General features: G+C 42.9%; 1 protein-coding gene across 3 annotated transcripts in view; it reads right to left on the bottom strand.

The window, feature by feature from the left end:
- The window catches only part of NRG3 (neuregulin 3), a 573,294-nt gene that overhangs the window by 330,704 nt on the left and 223,237 nt on the right, over positions 1-19,353 (bottom strand). The gene's annotated exons all lie outside the window — the stretch shown is intronic.

Below are 19,353 nucleotides of genomic sequence, written 5' to 3'. Positions count from 1 at the left end.
TATGTGATATTTCCGTGGACAGTGGCCAAATTCCAAGGATAGAAAGGGCATCACTGAAACTTTTCGCATTCATTCTGTGATGAATTGGTTTAAAACGAAAGGAACAAAATAAATAGCTTCCCAGTAAAGGGCGTAATAATAACAAATACATGTAAAAAGTGAATAATATGTTTAGTCTGAAATTAATTTGGCAAAGGATCATTTGCATCAGAATTTATTAGCAGTATAATGGATGTTAGGCAGTTTTTTTCTGCTAACAATAGTCTAAATTGCCTAATATTTTTATGTATATAATTGCCAGACGCCAACCATTATTATTCTTTCCCTGTACTTCCCACTGAATACAAACGAGGCAAATTTGTTTTAGCTGGGCTTTTTAACAGGCACTTGAAATGAATGGTACCCCAGATGTACAAGCACTGATGTAACTAACTCTTGTGCAGCAAATCATACAAAGAACTGTGTTTTATTGTGTGGGATTGTAATGCATTATCATTGAATCTTCAGTAAAAGTACATTTACAAATATGATCGCCGTGGAATATTAAGATTGTGAGTGCTCTGCGTAAAGGCAAAAGAGGAGGCTCAGCGAGTAAAGACACAGATTCTGAGAACAATTACACAGTGTTTGCAGCAGCGGAACCTGGCTCAGATCCCGCTGTCAGCAGCCTGTGCAGCAGGCTCGCATAAAATAGATTGTTAGCTCTACAGGGCAGGGGCTTGTGCAAACATTCTATGTACAGTGCTACATACACTGTTAGCGCTAAACAAAACAAAAACAATTATTATCCTGTGAGAAACAGGCAGCAGCATGCCGGCTTCAATTAGATATTTTCCTATGGTGCATATTGTTTGCACCTGAATTGCACCACTGTTTCCGTGATACATACACGCAAGTCCCTTTGATGTCTAGAACATATGGGGGTTACTTACTAAGGTCTTCCTGCTGCAAACTGGGGCAAACCCAGTTAAAAAGAATTGCATCAGATTTATCACACGAAACAAACGCTGTTTTCAACTGGATTTATTTTCCTTGATAGCTATGCTATCCTCATTGCCCTCCTTGACTTCCTATGTTGCCCTCATTTTGCAGCCGGGAGATTTTAGAAACCCCATGATGTCATGTCTACTAAATATCTGCCCTTCTCTAAATAATCCTGGGCATTACTTAGTTTGGTGATATTTGTATATCTTAAATATGATAGCTGCCCCTGATAACGACATACAGTTGTTTAGTTGCACATGATGGTACGGCTCACACTCACATAGAAACACGTAGAATAATACAAGTTCACTTTTTCCCATATGTGCTGTTTTATGTGTCTGTTGGTTGGACATACAGTAGTTTTGGATTGATTTGGATTTTGTTGTATTAGGTCACGGGTAGCCAACGCCAGAGCTCAAGAGCTACCAACTTGTCAACCAAGTTGATTGAGCAACTGATTGAGCTACCTGTGCTGAAGCAAGGATATCCTGAAAACCTGGCCTGTTGGTAGCTCTTGAGGATTGGAGTTATCTACCCTTGTATTACACAATGTATGCAAACCTTTTGTCAACTTATCTAATTAAAGTAAAAAGAAGGAGATTAAGAACCATTCCTTAGTGAGCTGTGGTCACCGAAAAATGCAATCCTGAGAGATTTCACACAACAATATCTGGTTCTCTCAAGAGCGTGAAGTAAACATGATGACTTGTATAACTATATTTAACAGAGGGACCCCTGCCAAACAAAGAGGTGGCTGGCTGGGACCAACTGGCATTACATTGACACATTGATGGATGATGGTTGTAAAGTCACAGAGAGTGACTTGTTACAGAATGACTCAGATTATTTAAACATAGGGAACAAATCCATTTTTATACATAGAAATCTTTCCCTGGTCGTCCCAGCAGAACTCAACTGCACTCCATGTAACTTTGTATTCAGTCTGTCAACTGTTACCTCAGCTGCTCAACTACCAAAACACAGCTGCAGAGCCCTGGCAGCATGTCAGAGCTTATCTATGGATGGGGTGCTGGAAGCAACAACTTTGCCAGCTATTTACCATTTTTAGATTTGTAAATATCCACTTATGAGGACATACGAAGTCCCAGTGTTACAGAGGGCATACCGAAGTCCTAGTGTTACCGAGGACATACCGAAGTCCTAGTGTTACCGAGGACATACCGAAGTCCTAGTGTTACCGAGGACATACCGAAGTCCTAGTGTTACCGAGGACATACCGAAGTCCTAGTGTTACCGAGGACATACCGAAGTCCTAGTGTTACCGAGGACATACCGAAGTCCTAGTGTTACCGAGGACATACCGAAGTCCTAGTGTTACAGAGGACATACCGAAGACCTAGTGTTACTGAGGACATACCGAAGTCCTAGTGTTACCGAGGACATACCGATGTCCTAGTGTTACAGAGGACATACCGAAGTCCTAGTGTTACCAATGACATACCGAGGTCCTAGTGTTACCGAGGACATACCGAAGTCCTGTGTTTCCGAGGACATACCGAAGTCCTAGTGTTAACGAGGACATACCGAAGTCCTAGTGTTACCGAGGACATACCGAAGTCCTAGTGTTAACGAGGACATACCGAAGTCCTAGTGTTAACGAGGACATACCGAAGTCCTAGTGTTACCGAGGACATACCGAAGTCCTAGTGTTACCGAGGACATACCGAAGTCCTAGTGTTACCGAGGACATACCGAAGTCCTAGTGTTACAGAGGACATACCGAAGTCCTAGTGTTACCGAGGACATACCGAAGTCCTAGTGTTACCGAGGACATACCGAAGTCCTAGTGTTACCGAGGACATACCGAAGTCCTAGTGTTACCGAGGACATACCGAAGTCCTAGTGTTACCGAGGACATACCGAAGTCCTAGTGTTACCGAGGACATACCGAAGTCCTAGTGTTACAGAGGACATACCGAAGTCCTAGTGTTACAGAGGACATACCGAAGTCCTAGTGTTACCGAGGACATACCGAAGTCCTAGTGTTACCGAGGACATACCGAAGTCCTAGTGTTACCGAGGACATACCGAAGTCCTAGTGTTACCGAGGACATACCGAAGTCCTAGTGTTACCGAGGACATACCGAAGTCCTAGTGTTACCAATGACATACCGAGGTCCTAGTGTTACCGAGGACATACCGAAGTCCTGTGTTTCCGAGGACATACCGAAGTCCTAGTGTTAACGAGGACATACCGAAGTCCTAGTGTTACCGAGGACATACCGAAGTCCTAGTGTTAACGAGGACATACCAAAGTCCTAGTGTTAACGAGGACATACCGAAGTCCTAGTGTTACAGAGGACATACCGAAGTCGTAGTGTTACAGAGGACATACCGAAGTCCTAGTGTTACCGAGGACATACCGAAGTCCTAGTGTTACCGAGGACATACTGAAGTCCTAGTGTTACCGAGGACATACTGAAGTCCTAGTGTTACCGAGGACATACTGAAGTCCTAGTGTTACCGAGGACATACCGAGGTCCTAGTGTTACCGAGGACATACTGAAGTCCTAGTGTTACCGAGGACATACTGAAGTCCTAGTGTTACCGAGGACATACCGAAGTCCTAGTGTTACAGAGGACATACCGAAGTCCTAGTGTTACCAATGACATACCGAGGTCCTAGTGTTACCGAGGACATACCGAAGTCCTAGTGTTACCGAGGACATACCGAAGTCCTAGTGTTACCGAGGACATACCGAAGTCCTAGTGTTACCGAGGACATACCGAAGTCCTAGTGTTACCGAGGACATACCGAAGTCCTAGTGTTACCGACGACATACCGAAGTCCTAGTGTTACAGAGGACATACCGAAGTCCTAGTGTTACCGAGGACATACTGAAGTCCTAGTGTTACCGAGGACATACCGAGGTCCTAGTGTTACCGAGGACATACCGAAGTCCTAGTGTTACTGAGGACATACCGAAATCCTAGTGTTACCGAGGACATACCGAGGTCCTAGTGTTACCGAGGACATACCGAAGTATTAGTGTTACCGAGGACATACCGAAGTCCTAGTGTTACCGAGGACATACCGAAGTATTAGTGTTACTGAGGACATACCGAAGTCCTAGTGTTACTGAGGACATATCGAAGTCCTAGTGTTACCGAGGACATACCGAAGTCCTACACTGGCGACACACTTTATTCGAGCTCGGCTAGTCCCACGAATTCGGGTATACCCGGGTGTATTGAGGTTTGTGACTGTTTTCTGCCCGAGTGCATTGCGTTATTTTCCAGGCAGGGATTGAAGCATTTTATTCCTGCTGGCTGCAATACTGCACAGTATATATATATATACTGCATTACAATTCATGAATTTATGCCATCTGGTAGACACGCGAAGCATTGCAGCTTATTAAATCCTAATCATTATCATTTAACAGATCAGCCGCCCGTCAGCCAGACATGAACCATGGCTGGGAAGGCAAACGCAACAGGGCTTGTCAGAGGTGAGGAGCGGCGCATTCCAGGTATCTGCCAGGTACATACTGGGTATTTGCTCGAATAAAGTGTGTCGCAGCAGTAGTGTTACCGAGTGGAGATGTGCGCACCATGCAAATGTTAATAAATAAACACACAAAGTAGATGGGGTGAAAATAATAATAATAGGTCTACTTGTATTGGCAGAAGAGGAGGATTGGGAAGGTGGCTTGATGGAGGTGGGACGCTAGGGCAGGGGTGTGCAAAGTGGGGGCACTCCCCCCAGGGGGGGCGGGAGAATTTCATGGGGGGGAGCAGTGGCTACCGAGGTCCCACGCTCTGGGTATTACTGTGTGCTGCTGTGTGCTGCTGTGTGCTGCTGTGTGCTGTTGTGTGATGCTGAGGGATGCTGTGTGCTGCTTTGTGATGCTGCTGCTAAGATTGTCTAGCCTCTCCCCATAGTGCCACTTCCAGGGCCATGTACTTTTCATGGTGATGACAAAGTATGTGGCCATGGCAACATGACATCACCTGACCCTGTAACGTCATTTGACGCCAGAGCCGGGAGGAGTCGGGGCGTGAGCTGGGAGGTAAGCAGGCAGGGGGGGGGCACAGGTTAAAAACTTTGCGCACCCGTGCTCTAGAGAAAAGAGTAGGAGTGGTAACTACTATAAACATCAGCAGTTGTACTAGAGCCGCGCGGCCCTGTAGTACTAAAAGATATAACGTCAGGATTCATCAAAATGTTTGTGTTCGGCAACAGCCAGTGCCACATTTATTTGTCAGCATGGCTATCGTGTCCTTGGTAGAGGCAAGAAAATCGTATCCGCCTCCGCAGCAGAACATAGTGTTACACAACAAGTGTTGAGAAGGAGGAGTACGAGTGCGAGCATTGTGAGTGATGACGTACAAACAAAGTGTTTTGTATGACTGCTGCCATAGCAGCAGGGCCTAGTGTTGTGAGAAAAACGGAAAGAGATGAGATGAGATTTACAATATAAGCTGTTAAATAACAGCAGCCACATAATTTGTCATCATTGTCATCATCATGAAAAGTACACAGCCCTGGAAGTGGCACTGTGGGGAGAGGCCAGAAAATCTTAGCAGCAGCAGCAGCACACACAGCACAAAGCATCACACAGCAGCACAAAGCAGCACAAAGCAGAACACAGCATCACACAGCAGCACACAGCAGCACACAGTAGCCTACAGCATCACACAGCAGCACACAGCAGCACACATCAGCACACAGCAGCACACAGCAGCACACAGTAGCCTACAGCATCACACAGCAGCACACAGCATCACACAGCAGCACACAGCATCACACAGCAGCACACAGCAGCCTACAGCATCACACAGCATCACACAGCAGCGCACAGTAGCCTACAGCAGTACATAGCAGCACACAATAATACACAATATAAAACAGACAATATAAAACGTGTGTATTCTGACCAGGTATTAACCTCTGGGTGTGCTTTGGCAGAACTACATGTGAGAGAAATGTCAGAGTCAGAAAACACCAGCATCGTTAGTGCCAGTTGTCAACTTGCTAGTGGCATTTAAAAGGATTAATTTTTTATTCCCATTTTCTGGTGCCCCCAAACAAACCAGCACTCACACAGCATTACAAGCCACACACAGTATTACATGGATGTTTATACAGTGATTGGCTCAGTGTATGTGCTCCTAGATGTTTCAACAGGGAAGCCATGCTGAGAGTGACGGCCATGGACGTACTTGTTTTATTTGAATTTTTTTGCCCTATGAAAAACCTATATAAAACATATATAAAACCATGTATTTGTAACCGCAGGGTTTAGTAAGAGAGACTGAATGAGAAGTGATAGGCTGAGACTTTTGCAAGCTAAGCTACTGCTGCTGAATGAGTCAACTGGGCTGCCACCAGTGCTATCCTGCCCATGGCATATTATACTTCTTTAGCTTTGGTAATTATACATATTACATATAACAATTTTAAAATCAAAAGCCAATATAGCCTTGAATTCAAAGCACATGATTATATAAGAAAAACTAACAAAAATTTAAGGGGATGGTGTACAAAGTAACAGCACCACTGCACAGCAGTAGAACCAGCAGTGTTCAAGCATGCCAGAGGAAGGGGCCATGGTGGAAGCAGCAGAAGCAAGTAGCATGAATGTTGGAGAATGAGAAATGCGTATGGGATTGTATAACAATCTACACCATCATTTCCAAAACAAATTATGATCCATGACCCAAGCTAAAAAATGGCCAAGATGCAACCAGTGTCAGAAGCTAGTACACACCTTTGTCATAATCGCCAACTAATTTCCATGATTGTATTCTGACATGGACAAGGTACAAGGAGTACAAGTAAGACAAGTTTAGGGCAGTATATTGGGACTAAGTTAATTGTTTTCAGGAAGAGGATGAAGAGGATGTTTGATCTCCATTGTGACCTAAATGAGGAGGCGCTACTAAAAGGCCACGAACTTCAATGTGCTGTATGACTGGCACTGACCTCTCCAAATAATGGGAATCAGTAAGTAGAACCTGAAGTACTGTACTTCACACAGGACTTCTCCTAGGACGATAATTCCTACCAGGGGCTGTGTGGAGCCATCTGGGTCTGAAGTGTCACTTTAGTTTAGGTGTGGGTGACTTCCTCCTTCTGGGTCAGTGTGGTGGTGGTGGCTGTTCTCTGGTGACCTGGAGGAAGATGCAGATGATTGCTGATGAAGACACTCCCAGACATCACAGTGATTAAGCTGCATATCTTGGTGCATGGTTGTATGCACATGCAACATGTGCTGCAGCATTTCCTCTGCTTTGGAAGAGGAAGTTTTATTTCTCACTGTCGCCAGCAAGCCAGAATTAGTTGAGGATAATGGCAAAGAAAAGACTGTTGCTGGAAAAGATGGCCCTAGCAGAATCTCACTCTCCGACATAGAAAAAGGCACATCCTCATTCTCACCTGCTTTCTCTAAGTCACTTCCAATCACGTGTGAGGTTGGAGTAGGTGGAAAATTACTTTCTACAAGCTCAACTCAGCCACAACCTGTTACCTATAACATGGCTGAACAGTAGCAGCAGTCTCCAGAGGCTCGCACACCACAGGGCATGCAGCCTCAGTACTATCGCAGCTGCTACAAGCACCAGCAAAAGCAACTAGTACATCTACTGCTGTTGTGCCTGCCATGCTAACTGAGCATGTACTGCTTCCAAACCGCTCCTCGTTTCACTGGAGGGGCAGCAGAGCCCTCCTCCCCTGCCACTGCCTGAGCCTCTCTCCATTACAAGAGAAAAACCTATACAATGAATTGATGGATATTGAGTGGGAGAGAATTCCATACAGTACATACAGTAGGGAGATATAAGTGAAAAATGTTGGAGCTATAGAGGTAAAAGTGACAAAGATGGACATCATTGTGTCGAGCGTAAGAAGGAGGCGAGGAAGGGGCATACCTTTGCAAGGTTGCAAGGGGAAATTGAATAGTTACAGATAGATAATAATAAATAGTACAGGAAATAGTTGTATTTGTTGTGGATAGGTGTTGGTAAAGTAGACGGGTAGGAGGAGGGACTCAGGATTATTAGTCTAATGATGTGTCCCTCTCCCAAAATTCCTTCTTTAGCTCATACTCTGTGGGACTATATTCACCACGTGGTCTTCCATTATGAGGTCTCTTATCTTAGCCAAACTCTTACCCCACTAAACATGCCCTTGATTTTAGACAACACCCATAGGTAAGGCTTCAATATTCTCCAACTCTCAGTCCCTGCATATCTACATGTTTTCACACCCAGTCCCTGCTCTCGTGGTGGTACTACTGGTGGTGATGTGTTGCTGTAGATGGCTGCCCTGGTTGATTTGGAGGACTGTCCATCTGAATCCTACTGCCTCAAATCATCATCATCATCCTCATCTAAAACAGGCACATACTGTAATGAGAATGTGTTTGCTTTAAATCAGCTCGGATGCATTTAAATCTGCTGACGGAGTTGTAGAATCCAATCTGCCAACAGATTGCGAAATCTGCATGGTATATTGGTAATAATAATTTTAAAAATCCGCAAAACGCAAACCGCCCTTTTTGAGATTGAACCGCTGAAATCCGCGGACCAAAGGAACCGGCCGATCAGCTGCAGATCCAAATCCACCAAAAAAATGTGCCCATTGCTAGAAATATTGTCACAGCTAGCAACACATGGAGTGTCCTACTTATACTTTCAACATTATACAAATATAGCGATTTCAGAGAAATTCACAATTATTAAAGAGACAATCCAAGCAGAATTTTTCTTTGTTGCAATTTTTTTTACATAGAATTGAAGCAGGGGGTCTCTGGAGCTGAACCCCAGTAATGTCAGCTCCGGGGACCCCCTGCTTCCCAAGATACCTACCTCCATAGGGGACACCGGTAGCTGCTCCACTAGCAGAGATCACATAATGCCCCCGCTCTCTGCGGGCCAATAGGAAGCCGTGATGTCATCCGGGGTGGCTTTCTACTGACCTGTATGACGAGGAGCTTTAAAAACAAGAGAGATACTATCACCCCCTGTCAGAGATTAATATTTGCTTATCAATTAATTACTTCCTTGAATGCCAACACATTTGCTCATCCTCTAGATGTATAGTAAAGATTGTCCAATACAGTATAAAGAACGGTTTGGCGGTAAAAGATCAGAGTAGGTCTTCTCTATGTTCAGAGCTTTATTTCTGTACTAAAAGTACAGAGCTAACATCATTATGGAATAGTATTACAGCCGGGTCACTGCCAAACATCATGTTATGCATTGTATTCAGATTGACCACTCCCCTTAATCAAATCAAGCTTCATTGGCATCCCGAAAGAGCATTTCAGTATTGCCAAAGCGTGAATAACAGGGGTAAGGTATAATGATTGCACTGTACATGTGTAGCACCTCCCACCCCTCCCCCCAACCCCTAAGGATCCGCTCTTCCTGGATAAGTGCCTCATGTTACTGGTGTGGTGGTGCATACCTGTAGGCTCACAGAAGGCTGAGTGCTCCGCATATGGTATTAAGGAGTATCAATAGGGTAGGAGCTCAGCTCAGGTCTTATAGTGCAGCGCCTCCATCTTGTAGGGCTCCTGTAATTAGACTGTAAGCTCCTCGGGGCAGGGACTCCTCTTCCTTAATGTTACTTTTATGTCTAAAGCACTTATTCCCATGATCTGTTATTTATATTATCTGTTATTTATTTGATTACCACGTGTATTACTACTGTGAAGCGCTATGTACATTAATGGCGCTATATAATTAAAGACATACAATACAATACAATACAATACAGAAGTTCTCCCCACAAGTGCTCCTCCTTCATAGACACACTCAGGCAGATGTTGGTACAACTGTTGTTTATTGAATCAGTCACATCATACTCCGACATCGCCCTCTTCCCTGCATCAGACCCCAGGAGCTCGAGGCCAAAAGAGCCCATCCTTAACCCTCTTACCCTTGATAGGGCAAGGTTTAATCACTTCCACTCCACAGAGGGAGGGGACAAAACACACACAATTTAGTGGAGTGCCAACCTTTATACCTGGGATGGGGTTGTAACCCTGCCCCATAACATGGCAGGTATAGGTACTGACTGGCATCAAACCACTTGCATGTGATCCAGTCAGTATCCTCCCAGGCTTTATGCTTTGTAACACTGCAGAAAGAAGAGATCAGTGTATCTAGAAACCTCACACAAATAAATGCATTTAGTTAGCCACAGAACGGTATTGTCTATTCGTTTTGATTATTAAGCTCGGCTAACACGGTACAGATATATATATATATATATATATATATATCCCTGGCTGTGCTCAAAGCTGTGACCATGCAGCAAGCTTAAGCCTATAGGGAACCATGTTAAAAATGGTTTTTGAGGCAAAAAGTGACACTGTGTGCTCATTTGCATGTCATTTCCCAGAATCCCTTGCTGCAGTGGAAGTGCTGTATGCTGGGTGATAATGGGGAAAGGCGGGGTTGCAGACCTGCCTAAGACATGCAGATATATATACACATATACATACACACAGTATATGTATATATATATGTACCCCTCTTTCACCCCCCCCCCCCGCCCCACATGAGATTGGGTGGGGTACACTCCTTCTGGTTACTGTACACGGTCTTGGTGCTGTGACCTGCTGGCAAACAGGAGGACTGAGGGCTCAGCGGTGTTGTGGGGAGAACCAGGACAGGGCCATGGGGGTGGTGTGGGACAGGTTACCTTGCTCTCTCTGGGTGTGCAGTGCCTCCAGCCAGTAGGGATCCCCTTTGGTCTCCAGAGTAGAGACCTCCACTGACACTCCATTCTCCTCACACCAGGAACAGTGATACACACACAGCAGCTTCTTTCTGTGGTTCTGTATTCAGAGCAGCATACACAGCATACAGCAGAACATCCTAGGCCTGATCTTGCTCTCTGCCATTCTGCGCATGACAGCTTAAACCTTACCCAGGTGGGGCAAGAGGGGGAGAACAATTCTCTGTCCTCTCTCTTCAATCTCTTCTCTCCTACTAACTCCTCGTCCTAACTGATATACTAATTTTAGGAAACATGTCTCAATTTGAATATCCTCAGGGAGTGTCTCTAACTTTGAATCATTACAACTCAAAACTGGATACAGATTGGCTCACACACACAGCAGGGAGTGTTCCAACCAATATCCACCCTTTGGATTAACATGATCAAAGGTTGCTTAGGTCCGCCCCTGAATATTGCTACAATACTCAGAGCTGAAACTCACAAACAGGCCAACTGAAGGAATTAACCTTTCCACTGCCTGTTCTAACAGGACTGACAGAGGAAAGGCCCAGAATTAGCAATAGCTGCTGAAGGCCAGGCTATATATATATATATATATATATATATATTCGCGGCACTCCAGGATTACACAAATATGGGAGAAAGGGCAGGTTTATGGCTCGAAACGTCGCTCAGGTTTTATTGTTTGTATCTCATGATGTGTTAAACAAATGTAATCTGTATATTTTTCTAATCCTGGACTGCCGTGGACATTTTCTATTTTTTAATTGTTTTGATCCAGAGAGGTGAACACGGATCCTCCAGGGAGCCCCTGTTCTACAGGTCAAATCTCTATTCTCATTCTATTTATCTTCAGCAAATTTTGCATATACAGCTTGGAAGGCTCCTTTAAATGAAATTGCAACGCGCATTTCGTTAATGCCGGCAAATCGTCTGCGAACCATGACAGAGTGTTGGTATTTTCCAGACTAAAAAAAAGACCAATTTCAGTGTTGTGGGACCATGGTGCACGCTGAAAGAGTTTTGCTGTTGTACTGATTAGGATTTACACTCTCACAGCTTTTCTCAGAGGGAGGATGGGAGGGAGAGAGAGAGAGAGAGAGAGAGGGAGAGAGAGAGGAAGAGAGTGTTGAGTTCGGCATCTCTTTGGCGCAGTTAACCTCTTCCACGCTGTAATACAGGTCTATTAAGGGAAGACATTTGGTAAGTCCTCCACAGATCATTTATCTAGCCCCTAAAAATTACGTGGGTCATTTAATTTATAACTCAATGTATAATCAGCATCATGACTAATATATTATTTTAAATGCTTTGTTATTTTATTGTTATTTCAGCAAGTGAGTGGACTAAAGGAAAAACACAGATGGAGGGAAATAATGCATTATCACTTCGGAGAATGACACCGGTTCAAATCCAAATACTACCACCTTCTGATTTTAATGGTGTATCATCAGCCAAAAACTAAAATTATAATGGTTCATGAACTGAAATAATTGTGGCTTTTACCAAGCTACTGTAGCTTTTTTTTCCTGAGGTCAGCAATGGTATAAATCTGCTTCAAATAATAATATTACAACCGTAGTGGGGAGTGAATTTATTTGAATATAAATGCAATTTAAATGTTGTACACCATTTCAGAATCCAGGTTTTCCTGCAGAACAATGTTCCAGTCTTAGGACCAAGTCAACAAAGCACTGTTTAGTTACATAATGTGGCATTAACCAAAGGTAATTTCACGTTTTGTCTTACCACATATCTTCAAAGGCTAATAACGTAATGTTAAGCCCTGTGACCCCTGCAGAGAGCATTAACTATAATGGCCATTAGTACTCATTACAGTATATGCAGAAGAGCGCCTAATCACAAAGGTCTGTTAAGGTTAACGCAGTGACTTCACATTACGTTAGTTGGGTCAAACCTAAAATTAAGGTTTCTCCCGCACCATGAATTAGGACTTTTACAGGGTCTAGATAAGAGTAATACCACAGTATGACTTACTGTAACTAACATATTGTTATATCCAGGGTTGTTTCCCTCTCCTCCCTCTCTCTTTTACCTTTAGTTAAACACATTTCAGGATGTGGCTGGGAGTAAGATTAAGACATACTTAACACCACGTTATTGGAAGCTAACGCACATTGTGCTACAATAACGTGACTTTAGGCCTATGCCAACTAGAGAAACAGCCGTAGTTTATGTATGTAACTAGTTTGTGGATATGCATTAAACTCAGGGAATATAACCTTAGTTACTGGTTTAGGTAACATCGCATCATTAGCTCTGATTTAATGGAGCTTTGGTGATCACGAGTAGAGATGGGTGAATTTTTGGTCCATGGATTTCCATGAATCAGTCTCAAAAATGGCGATTCATCTTTTCCGGGTTATTATTTTTTATCACCGACAATCCAATCCGCGGATTCCATAATCCGCTGGTGGATTTTAAGACTCCAATCCGCGGATCCTCCAAAAGGTGGGGAAGAATTTATATTCCATGAAGGAAAAACTGTAATTTCTACGCACGAGTGATACATTTGCCGTACGAGATGCTTACAATGCTTTGCTATTGACCGCTGAATGTTGTGCTAATAAAACCTCCCGTTAATTGGAACAATGGTTCACTAGGTTTCAAACTGATGACTCTTAAGAGGAATTCAGATGAATACATCTGCTGTTAATACATATTTACTAATTTTCTGTCAATGACTGAAAATACATTTATGAATGCATGGTGTTTCCACAGTAGAGATGGGACAAACATGTTTTACGGATTTCACTCCTCCTCAGATAGGTCATTTCCTTTTGTCCACGTACTGTATCTCCACTGATCAGCCTCAAAATGGCAAATCCGCCCTTTTCTGACTTTTTTTCCCCCTACCACTGACAATCCACATGGCAGATTAATAATCTGCGGTCTGATTTTTATTAATCTGTACTCAGATTAAATCTGAGAGAGAGGGGAGAATATTTGTAACAATCTGCAGTGTGGATTATAGATTCAATATGGTGTCTGAGTGCGGATTCTTAAAAATCCACCCCGAATTGTATCCAATGGCGGATATATAAGAGTCCCCTCACATTATTAAATACCCAATCCGTGGACGACATTCAAACAGGATTTCTATAAGTCTTCATAAAATATACTTCCATGACCTTGCAATGTCCTAGTACAGACACAATATTATCTATATTATACAATGCAACTATTTTTAAATAAATATAAATCAATATAAACTATTCTGTTGGTAATCAGATGCAGCAAACATTATTGCACCGGTTATCGTGCTAATGCTGCTGGGATGTTGGCTGGTTTATCGCGACTCCATTAAAACAAATGAAGTCGCCAGCAACAACATTGGATGATTTCTCAAACGAATTGCGTGGTAAGGTAACCAGTGTAATAATGTCTGTACTAATATTGCTAAATTCTCTTAATGACAATTGTATACATGTCATTTGAGTGCTTTTCCCCTAACCAAACTGTGACAGGGTGAAGTCAGCCACTAATAGTTATCCCTGGGAGACATACGTCTCAGTGCTTCATCCAGTACTCAGAGGGTTAACCCTGGAGGAATAGCTGGGCAATCAGGAAAGCAGACACACCTGACAACCAGCAGGAGTTATAAGGAAGCCATTGCTTGCAAGCAGGTGGCTGCTCTCCTATGCAGGGCTATGAAGATGGAGTTCCACCCCTCTTCCTAAAGGAAAGTAAGACTTTGATATTGTTTACTGAAATATGATGATAGGCTGGTAATGGGAATATCCCTCCAGTCCTGCAGATAGGGTCTGGGGAAGTGAATTAGCCCTTACAAAGTGATAGGGGTTTGTTATTTTGTGTTTTTGTATATTTTCCTGCATTAAGGAACAGGCTCAATAAAGCTTGGATATAATTTCACCCCAATCAGTCTTCATTATATGCACCTCTGTACACGTCTCTTACACAAACTTTGCCGTTTTCACGTTATAATAAGAATCTGTCAACAGAAGAAACCTGTTACCTACAGACTAAAATGAATCTTATCATTTGTATATACTTGTCATATTTTCATGTTGAGTTATTGATTTTTCTAGATTTTTTTGATGTATGGAATGGAATTTGTTTCTTTCCTTCTGCTGACATATCTGTTAATTTGTTTTCTTTCATTGATTTTTTTTCTCTTTTGCTGGCAAGGAGTTTTTCTGCCGAAACAAGTCTCTAAATTCTGTAAACTTCACTGTGCAATACCTTACTTACCTACTGCACCCATGTGTCTGGTGGCACAATTTAATACACACACACACACACACACACACACACACACACACACACACACACACACACACACACACACACACACACACACACACACACACACACACACACACACACACACACACACACACACACACACACACACACACACACACACACACACCTATCTTTTTTCATTTTTCATTATATTATCTTTTGTACACATGTTGGCAACATATTTATATCTATTATAATAAGCCTTTGCTAAAAAGATTGTTACGGTAACTAAACCTTTAGTAACATAGTAATGGCCATTGATATAAGCCTGGAGTGGCCCCACCCATATGGTGACAGGTTTTAATGTGTTGTAATAATATGTAACAGGGGTGGCCAACTCCAGCCCTCAAGGGCCACCAACAGGTCGGATTTTAAGAATATCCCTGCATCAGCACAGGTGGCTCAATCAGTGGCTCAGTTGTTGTAACCCCTGTTACATATTATTACAACACATTAAAACCTGTCACCATGTGGGTAGGGCCTGGAACCTGTCCAAGATGGCCGTATAGTGCTGGAGCGTCTGAAAAAGATAACATCAATCCATTACCATCTCAGGTTATAATGAACAGAACTCTGCAAAAACCTAGATATATCAAATGAGAAACTCCAAGGATTACATCAATCAAAAAATTAAACAATTTGGCCAAAATCTGACTGAATACTCTGGGGCTCTAGTACTGGGGCCTAGCTGGCAACGCCTCGTTGTCAGCCCTAGGCAAAGAGGCCTTGTTGAAATCTCAGGCCTCCACTCCTCCCCCCCCCAGCATCTGAAACAGAAACCATCCGGGGGGAAATGCAGTTTAACAATACACTGCTATCCGTGCCCAGATGGAGCTTGTGGGGAGAGGAGAACAAAGATACAAAATGACGGGAGAGTTGCTGTAAATTGGACTAAAAAAAAGGGAGAGATATTCCCTCATATCACTTAAAAAATAAAGGGAAGAATCAGACGAGATCGGGTTTGACCGCGTGGGTCACAGAAGGGGAGGAGAAGGAGATCAGTCGGCATTGTGCAGCCAGTGCGGGTGAGTGGTAAGACAGACATGAAATAAAAACAAATGACCGCCATATAAAGGGCAGAGGTTGTAGACAGAAGAAAAATAAAGACAGCCTCAAATGCATTTACAATTCACCACCCTGTATCATCATAGGAAGACCAGCTAAATAAGGCCAAACATATATATAAATTTGTGGAAAGTACCAGAACACTCTTACACATTTCAACTACCAACCAGCCTCTTCTCTCAAGATAAAGATACCAAAGAACTCTCACCTATATTGGGCCGTTGTGATGTTGCTGTTGTCTTTCTCTCATTTCTCAGTAGTTGCACACAGCTTCACTGCTGATCAATGTATCTGTAACCCTAATCTAATGGAGGCTCTGCCTGCTTGTGAGCCTGGGAACCCCACAGGGAGAAACACCACAGTCACTCTACTGTACAACCTCACAACCAACAAAACCTATGGGGAAAACTAACATATCCCCTTTAAGAAAACAATTAGAATACTCCCATTCTTATTTTACCACTGAGTTATTAAGTGTTCTTTTTCTCATTTTTCCCTATTCTTCTCATTTACTGCAACATCATTCTTGTTTGAGCTAAAATTTTAACTCAAAACAAAAATGCTCTTGCATATCCAGAGTACTTCTAATACACAAAACTTAGTACATTTATACTAACCTTCTTGGAATGAGCCTCCCAATCCCTCACTACTAGGCAGATCAGAAAAATAGCTTTGATTCCATGGGTAAAATCTTAGATCCTACTATGAGGCCAAAGAGTCAGCAAAGACGAAGGGATTAAAAGAAAAAACAACAAAATATAATAGAAGATGATGAGAGCCAACACTCATCACATTCCCTGAATGAATTGTCAACCCAAAACATAGTGGAAGATACAGCAAAGGTGGCCATGAAACTGATGACACTTTTACTTGACGAAAGACTTGCAAATATTAACCACACAATAGAATCTGCCCTCGCTAAACTAAACTCCCACACCAAACAAATCGAAGAAATGGAAAACCACAATGAAGGAATGCAAAACTGATATAACCAACCTACAAGATCGGATAAAGGACCTAGACAAATTGACAAATGCCCTCAACAAGAAGCAGACGAAACAACTTAAGAATAATTGGCATTCCTGAAACTGTGAAGGGAAAAGGTCTGTGCAACCTGATAACTAGATGGCCCCCAGATCAATTACTAGAGAACCTGCCTTTCTCCCCTCTGACTGTGGAAACAATGCACCGACTGGGACCAGAAGACAAAGCATCAACCTCAAATGTGAAACAACACCCAAGACCAGTAATAGTAAAATTGCTGAAATTCACAAAGTAAAAATTCTGACAGCGTAACGGCCGAAAAGAAGCCTGACCTACAAAACCTAAACAAAAAACTAACCGAAGCATACAGCACCCATACACTAGTTACAGCACCCATACACTAGTTACAGAACCCATACAGTAGTAAGTTTAAGGAGCAATCGATACAATCTCCTACTTAATATACTTTTGGAACTTTACACCAACTATTGAACACATTTTACAGGACCCTGAGAAATGGCAAAGATCTAATAAAATATGCTCTTATTCCCAATGTTACTATACAACATCCAAATGCTCCACTATATGTTAGAAATAAATATATACTGTAAATATATACAGTAAGACAGTCTAATAGCAGTTTTCAAAATCAGCCTGTTAAAAGTGCAGCCGACCAGAGAACACCTCAAACATATCGCGCATCGCCTGCTTTTTTGCTATATTACACTTTTATTTACTCTTTTATGCAGTGGAAGAAATACAAAAGACACAGTACAACATTGTAGTGTAGGACCTGCTGTTAGGGTCTACATGCAGGTGATTGCAGGTTTTAAATGTTTTGGCCAATGGATTGAACTAAATGACCCACACTTATGAGAAGAAAGAAAACCATATAGTAATGAATTAAATAATTTATCATATTTTCTGGACTCACACTTACAAATAAAAAAAAGTGTGCTTGCTCAGTACAGTGTGAAAGTCCTGCGATTACACAGGAAACAGCCCACGTTGAATGTTTATTTATGGATGACACAAAGCCGAAAAAAATGTGTCTTTCCGACTTTTAATGATAGAACTTATATGGATATATTAAATGTAAACTCAAGGTTTAAGCATTTTCTGAGCATCCTGGCCAATAACATCATTGGGAAAAAATCAGTAAAGGAAGACACATAGCATTCAATAAGAAGCAGATAATGATCAACCAAGGAAAAACAAAGGTTATCTTTGGACCAAGTATACAAGTGAAATGGTTCTGCAGCTTGGAAAGCAGTTAGTCCTGTCACATAAGCTATGTATAGACAATAAAGAAGACAGACTGCTGTTTTGTGCTGGGGTTGTGTACTACTTGAACAAACACTGCACTACGGAGATAACACTTTAGTTTTGTGTGCATTCACCATGCTTTTTCTTTATCCTAGTAAGATCAATATCTCATTGATACATGTTCTGCCATTGTAACTGTACTACATTATTCCACTGTTCCGTAATATAGCCAAATATCATGCTCTATATTTCATAGATATTGCAACAAATGCAATTTGTTCCCAAATATATACTGGAGGTTATTGCCCTTAGAAAATTAGCTATGTATCCGTAACAAAAACTAAAGAAAATAATGAGTTATCTTTCATATAATTTAGCCGGGGGGGAATTACCAATGGATATCCTAAACAGGGCCGCCGACATATTTCCCGGGGCCCAGGACTAGAGTTTTGACGGGCTCCGCTCTTTTCACCCCCAGTCGGCGATCTTGCAAGCCCCATCTTTTTACACTTCCCCCCCCCCTTTTTCCATTTTTTTCTCTCCCCCATCTCACTCTTACCCCTCTCTTCCTCACTCCCTCTACTCACTCTTCCGTCCCCTCCATCAATTAACCCCCACCCTCCAAATACATACAAAACACACTTACCTTGGGGATGGTTTCAGACCACTGGTACCCCGGCTCTCCCCCAGCTGCTGACGGGCTCCTGTCGGGCTTCGCTCTCTCCCTCATGGTCCTGTGCTGGGCCTCTCTCTCTCATGCCGTCAGAGAGAGGCCTTGCACGAGACAGTGAGGGAGGTCCACAGCTGATGAGAGCCGGGGTCTGGCAGCCAGTCCTCTCATTGCCGCCGGGCCCCTGCTCTCCTCAGCTGTGGGACTCCCTCACTGTCCTTCACTGTCCTCATGCCTGTGCATGCTGGAAGCTGGGCCCAGCTTCTGATGAGCATCGACATCAGAGAGGCCCAGTGCGAACACCGCCGTCAGAGCAAGGCAGAGAGAGTAAGGGAGGGTAAGGTTGGGGTAGACCCGACAGAACCGACAGCCGGGCAAAGAA

Source organism: Ascaphus truei, chromosome 8 (assembly GCF_040206685.1).
Source record: "Ascaphus truei isolate aAscTru1 chromosome 8, aAscTru1.hap1, whole genome shotgun sequence".
In the NCBI taxonomy this organism is placed as follows: Eukaryota; Metazoa; Chordata; class Amphibia; order Anura; family Ascaphidae; genus Ascaphus; species Ascaphus truei.
Note: the sequence above shows the minus strand (reverse complement) of the source record. Positions and strands in the feature narration are given on the sequence as shown.